At 32.0% G+C, this 24,497-nt stretch overlaps 1 pseudogene across 1 annotated transcript in view; it reads left to right on the top strand.

The window, feature by feature from the left end:
• Positions 1-24,497, top strand: part of LOC110261402 (tyrosine--tRNA ligase, mitochondrial pseudogene) — a 317,000-nt pseudogene that overhangs the window by 253,737 nt on the left and 38,766 nt on the right. Inside the window, exon 7 of the transcript XR_014808620.1 lies at positions 15,308-15,480. The product of XR_014808620.1 is annotated as a tyrosine--tRNA ligase, mitochondrial pseudogene (transcript). The remainder of the gene's footprint in view (positions 1-15,307; positions 15,481-24,497) is intronic.

The raw sequence follows: 24,497 nt of genomic DNA, 5'->3' as shown, positions 1-24,497 counted from the left end.
TCTTAAAAATAAGCTTTGTGTACATCCTAGTTACTTTACAAACCATATGATTTCGTTTATATGAATTTCTAGAGCAACCAAAATGAGGCATTGGTAATAGAAGTTAGAGAAGTATTTGCAACTTTGTAGGTGTCAGAAGTCGGCAATGAACTAGGCACAATAAACTTGCTCTAGTGATAAGATGAGGGTTATGCATCTGCCAAAACTATTATAACTGTACATTTGAAATTGTGCATTTTACTTACATAAAGAATACTTCAGTTTTAAAAAATGAAAAGCTAACAAAAATAGCCTAAAGCAAATATAGATTAAAATATTTCCATGTGTATTAAAAGAGAGTCTGTCAATATTTCCTCTGGGAAAATAAATAGTAATATGATTAAAAGTGTCAGGTACAAAGATCTGTGAGCAAAGTGAAGAAATAATGAGCTCCATTAGTGTCTGTGTAGAAAATTTAAGCAGTAGGTCTATCACCTACAATGAATGGATTTTAATATTACCAAAATCAGTAACCATGCACTAGATTAAAGTACTGCCTGCATAATTATGTGCATTTAAAAAAAATCTTCCTCTAGATTTACAACCCTCCCCATTTTAGAAAGTACGTATATTATGAAGAGACAACCTGTTAAAAAACCAACAATGTATTCTCTAGCTTCAAAACATCCAAATTTAGGAGAGTAGAAAAGGGTATAATAATTATTCGAAGCATCTTCCTGAGATAACTGGGTTTCCTGAAGCTTTATCCATACGACAGACAGAGATGAAAGCCAGGTTAATTTTCTAATTCGCCAGGGGTCCTAAATTAACTTTACCAAAGAACATCTGCTTGTATCTGCTATAAATTGGGGCTTTTCAAGAGAATGTCTTCGAATAGTAAAGTCTTATTTTAAAAACGGAAGGTATCTGGATATATTCCCAGGAGTGAGATTGCTGGATCATATTTTAAAAAGATACATATACTTCAGTATTCATTGCAGCACAATTTACAGTAGCCAAGACTTGAACAAAATGCCCATTAACAGAGGAAGGGATAAATAAGATGTGGTATGCATATAAAATGGAATATTACTCAGTCATAAAAAAGAATGAAATAATGCCATTTATGGTAACATTGGTGGAACTAGAGATTATCATATTAAGTGAAGTCAAAGAAAAATATCGTATGATATCACTTATATGTGAAATCTAATAAAAATATTACAAAAGAACTTATAAAAGAGAAACAAACTTCTAGATTTCAAAAGTAAGCATGGTTACCAAAGAGGAAACCATGGAAGGGGGAGGGATAAATTAGGAAGATGGGATTAACACATACATACCACTGTGTAGAATAGATGACTAACAAGGACCTACCATATAGCACAATATACAAAACAATATTTTGTAATAGCTTATATGGGAAAAAAAGAATGGATATATGTATATGTATAACTGACTCACTTTGTTGTACACTTGAAACTAATACAACATTGTAAATCAACTATAATCCAATAATATTAAAAAACGTTATCCATCCCTATACATAAAACAGATAAGTGGTGGGAAGAACTGAGGAGGAGCACAAGGAAACTTTGTTGGTTTATCAAAATGTTATTTTGATTGTGGTGGTTCTTGCATAACTGTGTGCATTTTCAAAATTCATAGAGTAGTATACTTAAAAATTGATAAAAATTATGTGCATTTAACCTTAAAAAATCAAAACTTGATTAAAGCAGATGCTCTACATTCTGGTAAAAGCCTTCCTAAGAAATTACACATAAAATATCAAATTTTGTTTATTTTTGCCATTCCTTCTCAGCTTGGATAATTAGTATGCTATGTATACAGAGCTGGGTTAGGAGACAGGAAGACATGCCTCATATATCTCATGTTTAAAAGTAATTAAACACAGTGAATAAATAAATAAATGGGAAAGGAAAGAAGGAAGAAAATAACAAAGGAAAGAAATAAGGAAGGAAGGAAATACTTTCTCTTAATATCACAATGAGTGATCCTTACATTAGCCTAAAAGTGTATTGAGAAAGAAATCTAGGAAACTATTGCCTCCAATAGTTTATCCCAACAAATAGGGTTTTTTTCACATGCCATTTTTAATTCCATTATGGTCAGATAAGTTTTTTTTTTCAATTAATATTTTAATTATTTTCCATCTGTTGAGATTTTTTTTACTGTGTATTTTGTTTTTGTTTTTAGTGTTTCATGTACTCTTTAAAAGAATCTGTTTTCTGTTATAGATGGGTGGAGCAGCTTCTCTAGTTGTCAGTTAAATTTGGTTGATAGTGTTGTTTAGGTCTTGAGTATCTTTACTGATTTTCTGATTATCTGTTTTATTACTGAGAGAATACTGTTGAAGTCTCCAGCTATATGTGTGAGCTTAATCTACTTCATCTTTTAGTATTGGCAATGTTTACTTCATGTATATTGGAGCTCTGTTTTTGGTACACACACATTTAGGATTGTTACGTTATCTGTATTCTTGGTTATATTATTTTTGTTGAAATATACATTATCTCGTATTAATATAACCACGCCAGCTTTCTCTTGGTGGTGTTGCATGTAGTTTTCTGTCGTTTTATTTTTAACTTTTCATTTAAAATGAATTTCTTATAGACATCATGTAGTTGAGTGATGTTTTCTAAATTACAGTCTGACAATATCTGTCTTTAATTGTTTTTGAGATCATATAGATTTAATTTTTGATATGGTTGGATATTTTACCTTTTCTTCTGTTTGTCCATTCTGCTTTTCCTTTGGTCCTGCATTTGTGCCTCATTTGTGTTTATATAATTTTTTTAAAGTATCACCTTTTGTTTACTCATTGGATATTTAGCTACAAGTATTAATTATTTTTGAAAGTTTTTTTGGGGGAGATACAAAGGCTTATCTAACATTTCATAATCTATGTAGAGTAAATATTATAATCATGTAAAATGTGGAAGTCTTGCAACCATATAGGTGATTCCTTTATCCTTCCTTATTGAATTTTATAATATTGATAACATTTGTATTACATATACCTTCAAAACCGCAACACATTTATAAATTTAATCTTCAGAGTCATATTTATTTTAGATTATTTAAAATATTATTCTATATGTAACCAAAGATTTACTATATTGATTGTTCTTCCATCATTCTCAGATTTCCAGGTTTCCATCTGTTATTTTTCCTTTTCATTCTAAAGCACTTTCTTCAATATTTCTTTTAGAATGATCTCACTGGAAGAATTTTTTTTTTTAGTTTTCCTTTATTCTAGACTTTTTTATGTCTTTCATTTTTGGCCTTCATCCTTTTTGATGAGAAATAGGCAGTCATTGTAATTATTAACTTCTGTGTAATACAACTTTTTCTAGTGCATTTCAGTAATTTTTTATGTATTTTATGGTTTTCAGCAGTCGATTATTTGTCTTGTAGTTGTCTTTACATTTACATTGTTCAGAGTTTGCTGATTTTCTTAAATCTTATATTTGTAATTGCCAAATTTGGAAAGTTTTAGCCATAGTTGAAATATTTTTTATGCATCTCTTTTTTCATTTCTTTTTAGGACTCAAAATGAAACAACTATTTTGACTTTCTGAATCTACCAAAAATCTTTGAAGCTTTATTCAGATTTTTAAAATATGTTTTTCCAAATAAGAGAATTTCCATCAGTTTATTCTCATTTTACTGACTCATTCTTCTGTCATATTTATTCTAATATTGAACCCCAAAACTGATCTTTTCAAGATTTTAAAGCCTTTAATTTTTGAGTTCTAAAATTTCAAGTTAAATTTTTTTATATTTTTTACTTTTTTGCAAAATTTTTGTATTGCCCCATTTATTTCAAGTATGTAACCTTTACCTAATGAGTCATAATCAATGCTTTAAACTACCTGATATTTTCAACATTTGAATCATATCAGGTTTAGCATATGTTATTGCACATGATAGTTGATCATATTTCCTGGTTATTTGCATGTAATGTAATGTAACTTTGGATTGTGTTCTTGTTATTTTATTTAATTTTTTTTTTTTTTTTTTTTTTTTTTTTTTTTTGCGTGTGCTCATGGCATGTGGAAGTAGGCCACCAGGGCACTCCTAGACATTTTAAAAGACATTTTTTAGACTTTATATTCTAATATTCTGAACTATGATGACGGTTTTTTATTTATTTTAGCTGGGAGGAAGAATGTTTAGGTTCAATTTGCAAATTCTGCCTCACTTTCTATGAGCACTAGCTCTAGTCCCAGTTCAATTTTCAAACCCTTTGCATGTTGCTTTGGGTATGTTGCATGCATGTACCTCTTAAGTGTTAACTGATACTTAGGCAGAGATAGAAATTTCAGCTCATTTTTCAAAGTATTTGCTAAGATACTTTCAGTTACACAGATGTAGCTCTGACGTAAGCCCAAGACCACTCATGTGTAGATTTATATACAGAATTAAAAGATCTTTACCTCTCTCTCTCTCCTCCCACTTCTCACTCTTGGAATTTCCTTACATCTCTTGTCATGCAGAGGCTATCTTTTCACTTCCTCTGGCTAGAAATTTGGTTTTATTTTAGAATTTTGGCCATTTATACTACTGCTTCACCAAGAAGCAGCATGACTGAGGCCTGTCCTTGGGACAAAGCCATAAGAGGAAAGAAAGGTAGGGGCAACAGAAAGACTTTTGATTCTATGGTAATTTTTTCTCCAAGTTTTGACAACCCTTCACAATTCATATGTTTTTAATTACTTTTAACATTCTTCAGGTAATTTTTTAAAAATTTCTTTATTGTGGAAAAATACATGTAATACAAATTTTTCCTTCTTATTTTTAAAGTGTATATGTAATCTAATGATACTAAATATTTTCAAAATATTGTTCAACCATCACCACAATCTATCTCTGAACATTTTCACTTTGTTAAATTAAAGCTTTATATTGGAGTTCCCTTGTGGCTCAGTGGGCTAAGAACCAGCATTGTCACTTCCATGGATTTTGTTGCAGCTGTGGTATGGGTTCAGTCCCTGGGCTAGGATCTTCCATATGCTGTAGGTGAGGCCAAAAAAATCTTTATACTGACCAAATAGTTACCACTAACTGATAACTATTATTTCCTCCAATACCCAAACTGTGGCAACTATCATTCCTCTTTTAGACTCTATGATTTTTAACTACTCTAAGTACCTCAAAGAAGTGAAATCATAAAGTATTTGTATTTTTATGACTAGATTATTCCACCTAGAATAATATTCTCAATATTCATCCATGTTGTAGCATATGCCAGAATTTCCTTCCTAAGATTGAATAGTATTCCATTGCACATATATACCATATTCTACTTATCTATTTGTCTATTGATAGGCATTTGTGTTGCTTTCATAGTTAAGCTATTTTGAATAATGTCACCATGAAGATGAAAGTAACAAATATCTCTTTGGGGCCCACTTCCAATACATTTGGGTTTTTTTTTTTCCCCTAGAACCAGAATAACTGGACCATATGATAGTTCTTATTTTTTTGTTAAAAAACTGCCATATTCTTTTCCACTTCACCAGTACAACTTGGTATTCACATCAATAATGTACAAAGATTCCACAAGACGTTTGCTACAGCTAGACAAAAATAAAAAATTAAGTTTGTATTCCCAAGGAGGATTCAATCTTCAACAATTGTTTTGCTTTTGCTGTTGCTTTTGTTTTGTTTTGTTGTGGTTGTTCTTCTTGTTGTGCTAGCTACCTCAATGGGTGTGAGGTGGTAGCGCATAATTTTGATATTAATTTACATAGAGATTAATGATGTTGAGTATTTTTTCAGATGCTTATTGGCCATTTGCCTGTCTTTTTTGGAAAAATATCTTTTCCAGATTATTTCCCATTTTTTAAATTAAGTTGTTTGTTTTCTTGTTATTGAATTTAAGGACTTCTTTATATATTCTAGATACTAATCCCTTATCAGGTATACAGTTTGCAAATATTTTCTCTCATCCTTCAGACTCTCTTCATATAGAAATTATTGCTGACTAATGTCATAAGGCTTTTCCTCTGTTTTCTTCTTAGAGTTTGCTGTTTTAGTTCTTACATTTAGGTTTTTGATCCATTTTGAGTTAATTTGTGTATATGGAACTAGGTAAGAGTCCATTCATTCTTTGGATATCCAGTTTTCCCACAAGCATTTATTAAAAAGATTGTCCTTTCCCTGTTAATGGTATTTGGAACCCTTGTTGAAAATCATTTGACCATAAATGTAAAAGTTTATTTCTAGTTTTCCTCTTCTAATTGTTTCTGTGTCTGTCCTTATGCCAATACCATACTCTTGATAACTTTGTAAGAAGTTTTAAAATTAAGAAAGGAGAGAGCTCCAGCTTTGTTTTCCAAGATTGTTTTGGCTATTTGGCATGCCTTGATATTCCAAATAAATTTTTGAGTAGGATTTTCTATTTCTACAAAGGCGTTATTGGACTTTTGATAGATTAAATTGAATCTATGGATCACATAGTACAGTATTGGCATCTTGACAATATTGAGTCTTCCTTTCCATGAACATGTATGTTTTATTTATGTACGTCTTCCTTAATATCTCAGTAATGTTTTGTATCATGGTATAAAATTTTCACTTCCTAGGTTAATTCCTAAGTATTTATTCTTTACTGATGCTATTATGTTTTGGATTGTTTCCTTAAATTTCTTTTCAGACTTAATTTTTACTGTACAGAAATGCAGCTGCTTTTTATCTATTGAGTTTATATCCTGATTACTAGTTCAACTTGTATTTCTTTGAACCAAATAAAGGTAGAAAAAAATAATGACCATCTCATTTGATGGAAAAAAAGCATTTGACAAAACTTAGCCTAATTCGTTAATTTTAACAATTTTTTTTGTGTGCATACTTTAGAATTTATACATATGAAATTGTATAAACTGTAAAAGGAGACAATTTTATTTTCTTTCCAATTTGGATGTCTTTTGTTTATTTTCCTTCCCCAATTTCTCTGGCTAGAACTTTCAGTACTGTGTTGAATAGATGTGATGAAAGTAAGCAAGCACCCTAGCATTCTTCCTTATCTTGAAGGAAAAGCTTTCAGTTTTTCACCATTGAGTATAGTTCACTGTGGATATTTCATATATGGCTTTCATTATACTGAGGTGATTTCCTTCTGTTCTTAGTTTTAAGTATTTTTAATCATAAAAAGGTGTTGAATTTTGCTGAGTGCTTTTTCTCTGTCAAATGGGGTATTAATGTGTTTTTGTCCCTTCATTTCATTAATGTAGTATATTAATTACATTGTTCAATTTTTGTGTATTGAACAATTCTTTTTTTTTTTTTTTTTTTTTTTGGCTTTTTGGCTTTTTGCCTTTTTGCCTTTTGCCTTTTCTTGGGCCGCTCCCGCAGCATATGGAGGTTCCCAGGCTAGGGGTCGAATCGGAGCTGTAGCCACCAGCCCACACCAGGGCCACAACAACAACGCAGGATCCGGCACACGTCTGCAACCTACACCAGAGCTCAGGGCAATGCTGGATCCTTAACCCACTGAGCAAGGCCAGGGATTGAACCATCAACCTCATGGTTCCTAGTCGGATTCATTAACCACTGAGCCACTACGGGAACTCCTTGAACAATTCTTACTTTCCAGGAATAACTTGCAGTTGGTCTTGTTATCCAGTTCTTTTAATAGGTTGCTGAATTCAGGTTTTTGGTATTTTATTAAGAAATTTTGCATCCATGCTAATCAAGGATATTGGTCTTCAGTATTCTTTTTCTAGCGCTTTGATCTGGCTTTGTTATCAGAATAAAGTTGGCCTCATAGAATGAGTTTCTAAGTGTTTCTTCTTCAATAGTTTGGAAAAAGTTGAAAGGAATTAGTGGTAGTTCTCTAAATGTTTGGTAGAATTCTCCAATGAAGCCGTCAGATCAGGGCTTCTCTGTTGGGAGATTTTTGTTTATTGATTCAGTCTTCTTACTAGTAGTTATAGGTCTAATCAGATTTTCCATTTCTTTGTGATTTAATTTTGGCAGGTTTTTATTGTTACAAATTTGTCTATTTAGTGTAGGTTGTCCAATATTTTGGTTAAAATTATTTATAGTACAGTATTGTAATCTGTTTTTTATTTCTACAAAAACAGTAGTAATGGCCCTACTTTTATTTCTAACTTTAGCAGTTTGAATTTTCTCTTTTTCCCCCCTGGTCTATCTAACTAAAAGTTTGTAAATATGTTGATCCTTTTGAAGTATCAACTTTTGATTTCATTGATTTTCTACTGTTTTTTCTTCTCTCATTTATTTCTACTTTAATTTTTTTTATGCTGTTTTAAATTTCCTTTCTTTTTTTTTTTTTCCCACTGTACAGCAAGGGGGTCAGGTTATCCTTACATGTATACATTACAATTACATTTTTTCCCCCACCCTTTGTTCTGTTGCAACATGAGCATCTAGACATAGTTCTCAATGCTATTCAGCAGGATCTCCTTGTAAATCTTGTATGCGTTTGTTATTGGGTAGAATGTTCTCTACATGTCTATTAAATCTAGTTGGTTTGTTGTATTGTTTAATCTGTTTCCTTGCTTATCTTCTATCTGGTTATTCTATACATTATGGAATGTAGGTATTGACATCTTCAACCATTTTTGTAGAACTTTTCCCTTAAGTTCTGTCATTTTTTTTTACTTCATATGTTTTGATGGTGTGTTATTAGATACCTCAATGTTTATAATTATTAAACCTTCTGGGTATATTAAACCATTTATTATTATCTATTGTCCTTGTCTCTTCTGTTTATGATCAAAAACCTGTTTTTTCTGATATTAATATAGCCATTAATCCATTAACATCTAAAGTAATCTCCAGTAAGGAAAGACTTATTTCTGTCATTTTGCTATTTGTTTTTATTTGCCTTATGCTTTTTGTTCCCCACTTCTTACACTATAGTCTTATTTTGGGTTTAATTGATTTTTTTTGTAGGAAGATTTTTAAATTTTTTTCTAATCTAATATACAAAAGGAGTATATACTCTACACCTGTTTTTGTCTTGCCATGTGGATTTTATTTATCCTAAGTTTATAATATACTAATTTGAATTATCACCATCTTAACTTTAATAACATATGAAAACATTACTCTTTATAGCTCTGTCCACACTCCTTTTGGTTGTTAATATCACACTATTGTGTCTTTGTACATTATGTGTCCTAAAACATAAATAATAATTATTTTAAACATTAATCTCCTATATTATGCAGAAAACAAAATATGGAGTTAACAACCAAAGTTATAATAATATTAACATTTAGATGAATCTTTAAAATAATTGTATTAGTCTCTGAAATTGCATGCAAAATATAGTGGAATTAAAAAACATTGTGAAATTACTATCTTTATATATTTTATGAATTTCATGGATTTTCCAAGTTTTTGAACTTTTGGGTTCTTCATTTCTTCAGATGCTTTAAAGTGATTGTTTAGTGTCACTTTATTTCACCCTGAAGGACTTTCTTGAAAATTTTCACAGGGTGAATCTAGTGGTAACAAACTTTCAGCTTTTATTTAACTAGGATAATCATATATTCTCCCTCACTCTTGAAGAATACTTTTGTTGGATATAGGATTCTTGGTTAACATATTTTTAGTGCTTTGAATATATTGGTCCACCACCCTCTAGTCTCCAGTATTTTTTATGAGAAATCTTCTTATAATTTTTTGAGGATTCCTTGTATGTTAGAAGCCACTTCTCCCTTGCTGATTACAAGATTCTCTTTTTCTTTCAGTTTCTAAAGGTTGATTAAAATGTCTAGGTAATTGTTTTTTGGGGTTAGTCTTATTTAGAGCTTGATGCACTTTGACATTTTTATTTGTATTTTATTAAATCTTCGATTACTGTCATTGTTTTTTCTCTCCCTTTTCTTTGTGAAATTCTCACAATGCATATCTGGATCTGTTTGATTGTTTCCCTTAAATTCCTTAGGCTCTGATACTTTTTTCAATCTCTTTTCTTTATGTTCTCTAAACTGAATAATTTCTATTGTCCTATCTTCAAGTTCATTGATTATTTCTTCTGCTTGGACAAATCTACTTACAAATCTCTCTAGTAAATTTTTTTATTTCAGAGATTGTAGTTTTCAGGTCAAAAAATTTTTTAATGTTTTATCTCTTTATTAATATTTCAATTTTGCCTATACATCATTCTCTTTTTTCACTTCTTTTAGTTCTTTAAACCTTGTTAAGACAATTGTTCAAAAATCTTTGTATCATAGATCTGCTGCCAGCCTTTTTTCACGTTTCTATTGGTCATTTTTATTTCTTTGTATGAAATATACTTTCCTATTTCTTTGAATACCTAGTGGGTTTTTGTTGAAAACTGGACATTTGCATTTAACAACATGCTAACTCTGGAAATCATATTCTTCCTCTTCATCAGGGTTTACTGTTTTTTGGTATGGTTTATTTAATTTTTATTTATTAATAATAATAATTATGATTATGATTATGATTATTATTATAAGCTGTCTCTGTACTAAGAATCAGCCGAGGTGTAAACTTGAGGTATTTTCAGGTATTTACTGAGCCTGCATCTTTTCCTGGGCATACATGATTACTTCCTAATTTTCCCTGTTTATGCTCTTGCATTTGGTTACCCAGTCTTTAATGTCTGACTCCTAAAAGAGAAAAAAATAGAAAAAATGTAGAGGATAGAGCAGATCTCTTCTTAATCTCAGAGCTATAGGCTAGAGTAATTTTTTTCCTCTGACCACACTGATGAGAATTCCAAACTAATTTTCAGTAAAATGAGAATTCTTTAAGTATATGGTTTTATTATATTCTACAGCCTCCTTAACTTCCCAAAGGTGATCCTTTTTAATCCTAGCCTTCATTTTAATATGATATTGTTTGCTCTGCATTATCAAATAGGAAATGATGTATGTGCACGTTGAAACTCTCTGAAGAAAGATATTTTATAAATATTATTTATTTAATATCTGGTATTCCCAGTATTTACATTATTTTGTAAATTAAATTTAATCTTAACAGATAAAGCAGGAATGGAATTCCAAAAGTGAAAATCCCTTCTCTTTGATAAAACTTCAATGATTTTGCAATATAATCATTTTTTAGGTCTAGTCCTTTCCAATGGTCTAGAAACTGGGTTGTTTAAAAATAATCCATATGATAATATAAGAATCTGTGGAAGAGTAAACAATTGCATATGTTTTAGAGAGCTGATATGTAATAATCAGTTGCAAATTCAAAATAAAAACAGTTATATCTCCCAGCATTTTTTTATATTTATGTAGCATTTTAATTTCTTTTACATTTATTTAGACATTGTAATTTCTTAATTTTTTGTACCAGTATGAGTATTTTTGTTTTGTTTTGCTGTTATGCTTTCTCTTTATCACAGGAATCTCATGATAGTTTATTTCCACTTAATTGGGAAATTAAGACATGGAATTTCAGACTTGTACTATGAAAACTCTGTCAGGAGTCAGAGGAGAATTCAAATGCACTTTATGCTTTTGCTGGATGCAGGGGCTTCCCTACACTTCCTGCACTTTTTGGAATGCATATGCCTACAATCATACCTACCTCATGAGCATATTAAAACTGATACAAGACCAAACATCGCATGGATTGTCAATTCAGATTTGTGTATGATTGTTTTTAACTTGGGAAGTGTTCAATAGAAGTACATTTTAAAAGCAGAAAGTATAATAGTTTTATAAGCAGTCATTATTTAAGATTGATTAACAATTTTCTTCTAACAAAGCATTTTTTGAAGAGAAAAATTCATTCTTTTCTCCTTAATTCTTGAGAAAAGTATTAGCTTTTTACTGAATAGATGTATTATAAAAATCAATGGATGATTTATGAAAAATATTTTAAAACTGTGATATATATGAATTTATGGCATGGTGAGTGTGATCCTAAAATGCACATTTCTATAAGTTTTGACAAATGTATCCAGCTGGGAGTTCTTATCTCATTATAATATAAAATATTTTGATTGTCCCCCAAATTACCTTGTATCTCTGTATAGTCATTTCAATTTTAAATCATTCCAAAAAGGGATTTTTTGTGGTTTTGTTCATTTGCAGTTCATTAATTAACTAATAGTATTAATCATCTTTTCATATTGTTGTTTGTTAGCTTTATATCTCATTGGGAAAAGTGGATCTTTTTTAATTGAAGTATAGTTCATTTACAATGTTATGAGTATCAGGAATACAGCAGAGTTCAGTAATACCTACTATATATCTATTTTTTTTTCAGATTCTTTCCCTTATAGGTTGTTACAAAATATTGACTATAGTTCCTTGTTTTATACAGTAGAACCTTGTTGGTTATCTTTTTTATATATAGTAGTATGTGTATATGTTAATCCCAAACTCCTAATTTGTCCCTCCCCTCATTTCCCCTTTGGTAACCATAAGTTTGTTTTCTATGTATATGGGTCTATTTTTTTTTTTTTTGGTATATAGGTTCATTTGTATCATTTTTTTTAAAGATTCCACATATAAGTGATATATGATGTTTGTCTTTCTCTGTCTGGCTTACTTTACTTGGTATGATAATTTCAAGGTCTATCCATGGTGATACAAATGATATTATTTCATTCTTTGTATGGCTAATATTCCATTCTATAAAGATACCACATCATCTTTATCTATTCATCTGTCAGTGGACATTTAGGTTGCTTCCATGTCTTGGTTATTGTAAATAGCGCTGCAGTGAACACTGGGGTGCATGTATCTTTTCAAAATATAGTTTTCTTTGGATATATGCCCAGGAATAGGATTGTGGGATCATATGGTAGTTCTATTTTCAGTTTTTAAGGAACCTCCATAACTTCTCCATAGTGCCTGTACCAATTTAGAGTCACACAGACAGTGTAAGAGGGTTCCTTATTTTCTCCACACCCTCTCCAGCATTTATTATTTTTAGACTTTTTAATTATGGCTATTCTACTGGTATAAGATGTTTCCTTGTTTTAGTTTTGATTTTTATTTCTCTAATATTTAACGATTTTGAGCATCTTTTCATGTGCCTCTTGGCCATCTGAATGTCTCCTTTGGAGAAATGTCTATTTAGATCTTCTGCCCATTTTTTGATACAGTCGGGGTCTTTTTTTTTTTATATAAAGCTTCATGTTTGTATATTTTGGAGATTAATCCCTTGCCAGTTACTTTGTTTGCAAAGATTTTTCTCCCATTCTTTTGAATGTTTTTTGTTCTGTTTTGTTTATGTTTTCCTCTCTGTGCAAAAGCTTCTAAATTTAATTAGGTACCACATGTATTTTTTTTTAATTTTGATTACTCTAAGAGGTGGATCCAAAAAGATATTGCTGAGATTTATGTCAAAGAGGGTTCTGCCTATGTTTTGTTCAGGGTTTTTATGGTATCCGGCATCATGTTTACGTCCTTAATCCATTTTGAGTTTATTTTTGTTTATGGTGTTATAGAATGTCCTAATTTCATTCTTTTGCATGTAGCTACCCAGTTTTCTAAGCACCGCTTATTGAAGAGACTCTCTTTTCTCCATTGTATACTCTTGCCTCCATATTGTAGGTTAATTGACCATAGGTATATGGGTTTATTTCTGTGCTTTCTATCCTTTTCCTCTGATCTATGTTTTTGTTTTTGTAGTGTACCATATTCTTTTGATTACTGTATCTTTGTAATAGAGTCTGAAGTCAGGTGCCCTGATTCCTCAAGCTCTGTTTTTCTTTCTCAAGATTGCTTTGGCTGTTTGAGGTATTTTGTGTTTCCATACAGATTTTAAAAATTTTGTTCTAGTTCTTTGAAAAATGCCATTGATAATTTGATAGGGATTGCATTGAATCTGTAGATTGCCTTGGGTAGTATAGTTATTGTGACATTATTGATTTTTCCAATCCAACAACATGGTATATCTTTTCATCTGTTTGTGTCATCTTCAGTTTATTTCACCAATGTCATATGGTTTTCTGAGTGCAGGTCTTTTGCCTCCTTAGGTAGGTTCCTAGGTATTATATTATTTTTGATGTGATGATATCATTTGGAGAACTTTTTATTCAACTTTTTTGTGCATTGTTACTGAGTGTGTTGATGTATTATTATGGTCTTATAATAATTCATTGTATATTCTGGAAACAAGTTTTTACCAGAAATGTGTTCTGTAAACTAAACTGTATAGCTTACTTTATTTATTAGCAATATTTCTCAATGAACAAATTAGTCATTTTTTTTATAAAATGGTGTAAGTTTTTGTATCTTATCTATAAATTTTTGTCTAACCCAAGGTCATAAATATTTAATGCAAGGCTTATTCTTGTCATTTTATGGTTTTAGCTCTTCCATTTAGGGCTATAGTCCATTTTCAGTTAATTATTGTATATTATTCAGTGTAAGGATTGAGATTCCTTATTTTCTTTGGCATTTTACATGCAATTTTTGCATCATATGATGAAAAGACTTTCCTCATCAAATTACATGACTGCTTTTACTGAAAACAAACTAACCATATAAGTGTGGGTCTCTTTATGAGCTTTCTATTCTGTTTCTTTGTTTATATTTGTGACTGTAAATCAAAACCATGCTGTCTTGAGCTCCATACATTTACGGTAGGTCTCAAATCAGGTAGTATGAGTTCTCTCAATTCCTTCTTTGTATATATCATCTTAAATAGCAGAACAAAATACTTAAAAATTATAAATCCATGACAGCACTTAAAAAATGGTACCATCGGGAGTTCCCGTCGTGGCGCAGTGGTTAACGAATCTGACTAGGAACCATGAGGTTGCGGGTTCGGTCCCTGCCCTTGCTCAGTGGGTTAACGATCCGGCGTTGCAGTGACCTGTGGTGTAGGTTGCAGAAGCGGCTCGGATCCCACGTTGCTGTGGCTCTGGCGTAGGCCGGTGGCTACAGCTCCGATTCGACCCCTGGCCTGGGAACCTCCATATGCCGCGGGAGCGGCCCAAGAAATAGCAACAACAACAACAACAAAAAAAGACAAAAGACAAAAAGACAAAAAAAATAAAAAAATAAAAGGTACCATCAGCTGCACAAAAACATTGAAGAATATAATTAAGAATATAAAAATATATAATTAATGGTTTAAAAAAGATTGTCACAGTTATCCAGAAAAACAGAATCAATCATATATATAAATATATTTATATATATGAAGTGATAGATATCTGTATAGAAGAAATACATATATACACACATATATAGAGAGAGAGATCTAAATATGGCATATGTAGCTATATATCTGTATATCTATAGATTTATATTGAATGCTTGATTAATTTATATATGATTATATGATTAAAATATAATATATATTATATATAACACGCCTTTCTCTACAGAATGTTATTCATTGTAAGGAATTGGCTCACATGATAGTGTAAGCTGAGATGTCCTGCAGTCTGGAGACCCAGGAAAGTCAGTGGTGTGATTAGAAGGCCTGATAACTGAAGAATCAACAGTGTGGATTCCAGTCCAGGTCCGAAGTCTGGAAAACCAGGAATGCCAATAGCAGGTTAAGATCAAGATTCTAGCTTAATAGTTAGGCAGGGAACAAATTCAGCTTTCCTCTGCCTTTTGTTATATTCAAAAGCCCTTTTATTATATTCAAGCTCTTTGTTATATTCAAGGAAGATGAGCCCTTTCCATTCACACTTGGGTAGGTGAACTGCTTTGCTCAGTCCACCAATTCATATGCTCTTCTCTTCTGGAAATACATAATATTTAAATAAGTAGATATATCTGGGCATCTTGTGATTGAGCCAATTGACACAAAAATTTAACCATCATAGAAGACCTAAAGTCACAGACAACAAATATGGAAGAAAGAAACTATTACCAATATTTTTTTAAAAAATAGTAATACACTAAGATAAAAATCACCAAATACTAAGATTGAGGAAGATCTCTGAGGATCTTATTGAAGTGGTTCATTAAGAACTACATTCAAACACAAATGGGAATCAGTTACCACACTAGACTTCCAGTGTCAGTATACAAAGACATTCTCATCACAGTGTAATGTAGTGTGATTTTGGCTACAAGTAGAAAAGAACCTAATGTTAGTGGCTTTATAAAATTAATTTTTCCATATCATGCTCCATCATAAGTGACCAGATACAATTCTCAATGCTACACAGCAGGATCTCATTGCTAATCCATTCCAAAAGCAATAGTTTGCAACTGGGTCACCATGCAGTTGAAAAAAAGTTGTATTGGGGAAATAACAATAAAAAAATAAAGAAATAAAGTTAATCTTTCCATATAACAAGGTATCAGAAGAAAGAAATTTTTAGTGGTTCATAAATAATATGGGGTATATGAATATCCATGACTCTTTTGGTTGATCCTCATGAGCAAAGCAGAGCTGCCAGTCATTTAAGCAGGATGGAAGGAGGAAAAGGAGGCTTCTCTTCTCCTGATTCTATAGTTGTATCTAAGAAGAAAATATATTTTCCAGCATATTGTCCTTTATATCTCATTATCCAAACTGGGGCATATGCTTAACTAATTCAGGCCAATCATTGTTGCATTTTGAGTCCCTCAGGGAATAGCTGCTAAGTTGGAGGTTAGTTTGTTGGACCTTTATTGGAGAGTACAGTTGCTCCTTGGGATCTGTGTGAAATTGGTTTCAGGACCCCTACAGGTACCAAAATATGCAGATGCTAAAATTTATTACATAAAACAGTGCGGTATTTGCATATAACGTACACACATCCTTCTGTATACTTTAAATCTCCCCAGGGTGAAACTGGGCTTCAGTGCAGGAATATGATAGCCTCCTCTGACCCATAGGTAGCTTTGGAAATGGGATAGCCTTTTCAGAGTTCCCCAAGTTGGAGAGAAGACTGCACTTTAATACATTCAAGTTCATTAAGCATTAAATGTGGGCTCTGCTGGAAAGAAGCCTGGTCTTGGGAGAACCATCTGTCTTGAGCCAAAGCAATCATCAAGGAGGGTTGATAGCTGAGGGCTCTTTCCTGGCAGCACTTCCAGCAGCTGGAGAATTAAGTCTTTTATTCCTCCAAAAGATTCTGGACTGTTCATCACAAAAATGAAAAAAAGAAATGGAATTACCATGAAAGAATTGTAATATTTATGATTCATGATCTGTGGCTAGAGAAGAGTAGCACTTCCTTGAAGGTGTATGTCCCATATTTACTGCAGTTCTTGAATTGAAGGAAGGATTTTGCTCTTTGATAGACAACCAGTGTCTTATCTATCTGTCTCTCTTTACTCTCTCTCATTTCCTCTCATCTCTGCTTCTTCTCTTTCTCCTTCACTCTCCTTCACCCATATATAAAATAAAACCAAAACACTAACTAGCTAGGAGGAGTAGCCTTTATCTGTAGAATAAAATCCTAAAAATTCTCCAGTTTTATGTTTAATGGGACATGGGAGAGAAGCAGCCCAGAGCTTTAAATAACCTTGGATATCCACTCATTTCAAGGTAAAAAACAATTATGAGAAAAAAATTGTATCGTATAACTCAATATATGATTATCCCAATGTAGTAATTTTTTTAATTAGCCTCAACAATCCCATCACAGACATTTTGTAGATGTTTGAACTTTGTCAAATTATGTCACATTTTTAACCCTTAATATCCCTTCTCTTAATCAGAAAACATAATACTAAAATGGTAGACTCATGGTGTAAATATAAATATTCCTATATATCACATTCTATACATACACACACACACACACATACATCATATATATACACACATCACAGTGCCTAGTACCTCATCACAATATTAAAAGCTCTGGAAAATTATTTATCTTGTCTTCCTTGAATATTCTTAATATGTATATTTTTAATTTCTAGCACTCCATCAGCACAATTCTTTGGAAAAACTAAATGAGACACTAAAAAATTATTTATTATAGCATATGTGAACATATCTTATTTGCCTAAGTATCACCTTAAATTTACCCTCATTTTTTCAAATGATATTTCCAGGATTCTCTCCTCTACCAAAATAGAAATTTAGAATTTTCTGCTTCCCTTACCTCATGACCTCATTCTCCCAGGTTTACTTTTTATGTGTATTTTGAATTCAGTTTTCCTCTTGTCCTTATTACTATTGTCTGAGATCAGGCTGTACTCATTATAATTATGTATTTCTTGTAATAGTCTCCTTAGCTATGGTCTAGCTTTTTTTTTCTTCAAATCTATTCTTTAAATAACTATTAAGACAATTCATGCTAATTCAACCATATCAATTTTAGGATTAAAGTTCTTCATTGAACAGATGTTGCCTTCAAGACAATGCATACATTTTTTTAGCATAACAGATCAAAGTTTTCATTTCTTGGCCTCCTTCAGTTTCATCTACATTACCCCTTCATTCTTCAGTTTAAATTTCAGAAGAAAACTCTTCATGTAATTGCACATACATGCCATTCTCTGTCTTGATTCTCTTCCTTTCTCCATGTATATTAATATTATTTCCTTAATACAGTTTGAAACATACATTGGAAACATTGAAAGAACATTCTGAAACCATGTTTAATTTTTGGTGAATACTTTCAATTAAAGTTAGTTAAGATATACCTTCTACCTTGGTTGTATCTTCCTAAGTAGTGGAAGATTACTCTGAGTTTTAATTGCTATGCTTTAGTTTAAAATATTTTTGCTTAGTTTCAGGGACAGACTGGAGAAAAATTATTCATAGAGCAATTTATTTGAACTGATTTGAACTTTAAAATTTGTAGTAAATTCTTAGTAATTCATAAATAGAGAGGGTGCCGAATCTCCATATTAATCCCAAACATCCCTTTCTTATTAAACCTCAAGAGATAGCACACAATTTCCAAACAGAAGGCAATTTAGCCCTTTTTGTACTTAGAATATTACCCATCACTTTGGATAGGCAGACTTCCTTAATTGCTTTGTTGCAAAAACAATTTATGTGCTTTTTTAATGAGTTTAATTTTCTTTTAAGTTTTCCTTATAAAAAACATGCAGCATGGTAAAATCAAATAAATTATCCACATAGCAGACGCTATTGCTTTCTTCTGTCAGTAAAACTAAATCCCTCAAGATTCAGACCTAGCTAGGCATATTATGTAGAAAAATCACATGTTTGTAGAAAATTCAAAAAAGGAAAATACCACTGCCTGTATTATAAATCTCCACCTTCTTCTCATGAATAGTCATTGTAAATATGGCACTTCTCTATACCTAAGTTGTAAATATTATGGCCTGAAATACTACTAAACATAATTGAGATTATAGCATATATATAAAACATTTTTATAGCTAACTTTAGAGAAATTTTAGTGTTCTGTTTAAGGTCTAAATGATTTTTTAAAAATCATGGACATCTTTTATCTAACAACAATGTTTTGGTTTCATATATTTCATTTTCATACTGAATCAGTAATAAATAGGAAAGAAAACACTGGGTATGAGTTACAAAAGAGACCCACAATATTAAACTACTTGATTGATCCCAGTTAGATGATAGTTATAGCATGAAAATTTAGCTAGACTTTGTAATATGATTATGACTTACACAAACACTTAACACTTTTCACTTTAGAAGATTTTTAGTATCCAAGGTGAAGCGAAGGAATCTCAGTGTCCATACATGGCTGAAAGAGTAAACATCTAACAGTTTATCTCTCCGATGTATACTATGCTGAAAATTCCGGCTCAAGTTGGAAAACTAATACTGATCTTCCAACTGACCAAGGACAGCAATGTGCATTTCTTTTCCTGAGAAAAGACATCCTTGGACACCACTGGCAGAGCTTGTGTTTTAAGTTGCTTTGCTTTCACATTGGCTGTATGGGTACGCCTGTCTATCTGAGCTTTTAGTTACACTTAGGGGCTCTACAGATCTCTATTATCCTTTAGTTATTAAAGTCCCATGGTGGGCTGGCCTTTGCTAAATAGATCTCTGGGGCCTACCTAAACTCTTGCTTTCTCTATCCTACTCTTACCAAAAATCTTTTTTTTTTTTTTCCCCAGGGCAGCAATCTCAAATGGTATGTTCCTTGATCTCCTTCCAAGGGTGAATGAGGGCAGACAATAAGCTTCTGAAATGACTTCTCAGAGACCTCCACGTCTGAATTGGCCACTTTTAGTGAACCTCATAACCTACTAATAAATCTTATTACCCTGAGAATAGATTAAAGAAAACTCAGGAAATTTAACAAAATCACCCTCTCTGTGACATTTACTAGTACAATTTTTATGATCCTTATTTAACATAAGTTTTTGGATAACTTTTGTTTTAGGGCATAGGAAATGACTGCTTCAAGCTTCTAGCACTAAAACAAAGAGAACAATTCACATTCCCTTAGACACCAGAATCAACTGTCCTCTACACCTTGTAGGGAATATGAGGGCCATCAACAAATGTGGTGGCTGTCTCTCTCTGCAGAGGAACTATAGCCTGGGTGGAATGAGACATCATTTGATAGATACTAAAATGGATCCAGGAACAATCCTTGAAACTTCTGGTAACAATGTTGGTAGACAGGTTAGTTTGATATTCAGCAATAAAAGGGCTAAAGGCACCACACATACCATAATTAAAAGAAAAAGTATCATTTATAAACCAATTTTTAAAGAAAAGATAAGATCACAAAGAACTTTAAGAATACCTAAAAGTAATTTGTCACGACACTGGTGTACCAGCCAATATTGAAGTCTTTTTGCACTTACTTGCCTTGATAGTCAAAAGCTATTTGACATTTGTTAAACCTTAGAATCCTTATATTTGTTAATCCTCGTATTAGACTCTACATTTTGTTAATGCAATCTTATATTTTTTATGCACTATGGTATATCATATTGTATTATTTTAAGAATTAGAGTGACAAAACTAAAATGGTTAATTTCACATTTCCTTTCCTGTTTATAAATATTCATTACAGTTATATGTTCATTAGAACAGGAATCAAAACATCATGACCAATGGAAAATATTCCCACTCTATAAATGAAAAGTGTGTTTGTTTGTTTGCTTGCTTTTTAGGGCCTCACCCATAGCATATGGATATTCCCAGGATAGGGGTTAAATTGGAGCTGCAGTTGCTTGCCTATGCCACAGCCACAGCAATGCAGGATCCAAGCTGCGTCTGCAAAGGCCTACACCACAGCTCACAGCAATACCGGATCCTTAACCCACTGAGCGAGGCCAGGGATCCAGTCCGCAACCTTGTAGTTACTAGTCAGATTTGTTTCTACTGCACCACAGTGGGAACTCCAAAAAGTTTGATTGTCATCTGAAATTTGATGATTATGTGATTCTTCATCTTCATTCTAAGCAGTTTACATAACTTCAGTAACATTGTAAATTAATAATTTTCTTATACTTCTCAACCTAGATGAATTGAAACATTTGCTTTTCTGTGCCTGCAACTTCTTAACTAAGATATATTAGAGAAAGTCAAGCTGGGGGTGAGAGGTGTTACGACTATAGATCTATGTCTACACTGTCTAAATTTCCAACTTCCCAGTCACCTTGAATTTGTATCTTTATTATTGATTACATTATGAAGTGGAACTAACAATAACATCGATGAAAATAGAAACAGAACCTTCATCATGATTGAGGCATCACCTTATTGAAACCTACCAATGACTTTGACACGAAAGTATTCATTCATTGAATTGGTGCAGTTGATTCTCGCTTCATCTACATTTCCCTTTCTTTTTTAAATTAAGATTTTGAATGTAGTCATTTCTCTGTGGTAAAAATATGAGAGATAGTGTTCTTCCTTCTGCCTCCTGAATTTTCCTCTCAGACAGGCTTGTATTTTTCTTCTTCATCTTGAAAGACTCCCTCTCTTAAAATTAATGATCTGTGTGTGCCTGCTGACTTGACTTTGTGGTTGTTTTGAGTAGGGAGAGAATACAGAAGAGCCAAGACATGCTTTGTTCTCCTCTCATCTGAAGGGCTTGCCGCTAATTATTTTGAAATATCATACACACAGAGATGTGTGAATCATGTCGAGTAGAATATATTGTAATTTTATACAATTTAGAGATAGGTTCGGATTATATTAATTAACTTATTCATTCAACAAATATTTATTGGGGATCTTATATTTGACAAGCATTTTCTATAAAAATACAATCTCATACTCAAGTAACATACACAGTCTAAAAGGAAAACATATAAGTAAATAAACAGCACAAATAATGTTGGGTTTTATGCCAAAAGTTTGCTGAGGTATATGCCATAGGAACACAGAGACTGGCAGGAAACATCTAAACTAGCCTTGGAGTAGCTTAACAAGAGGTGTCCACAACACACACACACACACACACACACACACACACACACACACACCCTTACCCTTCAACGTGACCATTAAAGTAGTATATGTTGTATATTTAATTAAACTAAGTTTTTGAATTATCTCTGAAGTGAAGCTGCCTGGGTAATCACTTTCACCTCTGCTCCATCCATGCTCTATTCCCAAGGTTTTTCACCTGTCAAATAATTTTTAAAAATAGTACTAATATCACAAGCTTGTTGACAGTATTAATGAAAAAAATACCCAACACATGCTTTGAATAGGTCCTGGCACATAGTAAGAAATGAATAAATGCTAGCTTCTCTTACTTTTATAGTCCTATTTCGTGTGACTAAAGATAAATATTTGTTGAATTTTAGAAACAATGAGAATATGTTGATAAGCAAAACATTTATTAAAATATAAAATATCTCCCAATATAATTACTGTGAACAATATTTGCACTTATATTCATTTAGCTCATTATACAGTGTTTTTGCTGATGTCTGTATACACGTGTTTAAAACATATATGATTTTTTCATACATAAGGAATCTTTTTTGACATATCAAGTTATTGTAAATATCTCAATTGATAAATTCAATTTGCAGTATTTTTGATGACAATAGCATTATGTTGACTCAGTGCCTGATGATCTATTAAACTAATTTTCTATTATAGAACACTTACTTTGATTTCTTATTTCCACCTATATAAAAAAAAGTCTATGATGAATATTTTTTGTAATGTAACACCTATATGGTTAACTAATGTCTTGGGATTGATTCTTAGAAGTTGGACTTGCGCTCTCAAACATTATCGTACCTTTATAAACCTGTAGAATATTAAACTGAAGCTGTAAAATGCTTGAAAACCATTCTAATTCTGCAACTAAAATCTTATTATGGATGACTACCCAGAATTTTTAAGAAGTGCCAACAAACAGTTATAATGGATAAAGAATTTTCCTACATTTGCCATTCAACCAACCATCACTCACCTCTGAATATCCATTAACTTCCATAGAGAAAGTATACAGAAAAACTCATGAATGTTACACAAGCTTACCTCTCTTTCTGTGTAAAACAAGCATATCTGTATTAATCAGTACTTCTTTTGTGATTTTTGTCTCATATACTCTTGGCATAAAATTTCAACTCTGGGCTTTTTGATGGTTAGGGTAGGGGAAAGGGAATGGGTATTTGTGAAAAGGCTTTCCTTTTATGATGACAAAAGCAAATTTTATTCCTTTGTAGAAAATAGGGACATTTAGAACCAGCCTTAGTGTCTTTGTTTTCTGTTGAAAAAACAAATAAGCTTCCTAAATTTCAATGCCCTTTTGAAGCTTTTTATTTTACATTGAAGGTACTAAAGTTTAAAAAGTATTTTTTTAAAAAGCATCTTTTCCTCTTAAGGGGTGTCACATCTTTTAATTTGGATGATAACTACAGTATTTGATTTGCACTCATGAATATTTATGTGCTCAGGAAGTGTCTGAAAAACAACAACAATATTTCAAAGCAACTAAACTCAAAATAACACTTTTCCTCATCTGCATGTTTGGCATGAACAATGAGTCAGGCTTTTTCTCCTGATGCTCTGCCAATTCTTGATCTCAATACAGAGATCAGCCCTAGTAAAGCTGGTACTGGGGGAATCTTCAGATACCCACAGCTATGCTTTCCCTAAATTGAGCACTTACACTCTACAAGGAACAATACTGAGTGATTTAAAGTTATCCATTTTCATTCTTGCAACAGCCCTGTGATTTCAGTATTTGAACTCCATTTTTCAGATGAGAAAAAGGAGGATCAGAGAGAGAAGGTAGATTTAGAAACCTGTTATCTTGAACTAGAAATCCGCAAATTTCCATTCTAGTTTACTGCATCTCATTTTCTTCCTTAAAGCAGTCCTAGACAAAATTTTTTATATCTCAGATAACACATTACTGGCTGAGCACAATGTCACCATGTGCCTTAGCTGGCTATGGAACCAATCTTTGCTTTCCTGCCCTGATTCCATCTTTCTTTAATTTTTATATTTATTGAATTTTTCCCTTGTTCCAAAATCAATACAGTATTCTTTACAGTAAACTGATATTCAGGGTTTTCATATTTTTTCCTTACCATAAGCTATTTTTTTGTAGTGAAGTTTCCTGTTCAAATATCCTTATAGAGAAATGCTTTGTATATGTGAGAAAGATTTTAAAATGTGAGATTTCTAGACCAAAAATGAGATGTCTTAAAATGTATTTTTGGGTTTGGTTTTTGTTT

Source organism: Sus scrofa, chromosome 6 (genome assembly GCF_054392235.1).
Source record: "Sus scrofa isolate SSC_HxYL_T2T_F1_AM1 chromosome 6, Sscrofa_HxYL_maternal_Yorkshire_Landrace_v2.0, whole genome shotgun sequence".
In the NCBI taxonomy this organism is placed as follows: Eukaryota; Metazoa; Chordata; class Mammalia; order Artiodactyla; family Suidae; genus Sus; species Sus scrofa.
The sequence above is the reverse complement of the archived record's forward strand: the minus strand, read 5'-3'. Positions and strand labels throughout refer to the sequence as shown.